Source organism: Antrostomus carolinensis, unplaced genomic scaffold (assembly GCF_000700745.2).
Source record: "Antrostomus carolinensis isolate BGI_N321 unplaced genomic scaffold, ASM70074v2 scaffold37088, whole genome shotgun sequence".
In the NCBI taxonomy this organism is placed as follows: domain Eukaryota; kingdom Metazoa; phylum Chordata; class Aves; order Caprimulgiformes; family Caprimulgidae; genus Antrostomus; species Antrostomus carolinensis.
The window spans coordinates 985-1,195 of record NW_010334377.1 but is presented as its reverse complement, the minus strand read 5'-3'; positions in this window follow the sequence as shown (position 1 = coordinate 1,195).

Here is a 211-nt window from a genome sequence, read left to right as displayed (position 1 = left end):
GCGATGAACCGCCCTGCCTCAAAAATAACTTCATGTTTTCCCTCCCCCAGCCAGACCAGCCCCCCGCCCGGGTTTGCTGAGCTATCTGAAGCTGTTAAAGCTCAAACTTGTTCAAGTGGAAGGTACCAGGGAGGCGGCAGAAAGCAGAGGCTGGGATCCCCGGGGGGTGCTCAGCCCCGGGCCGGTCACCCCCCCACCACGGCCCCGCGGG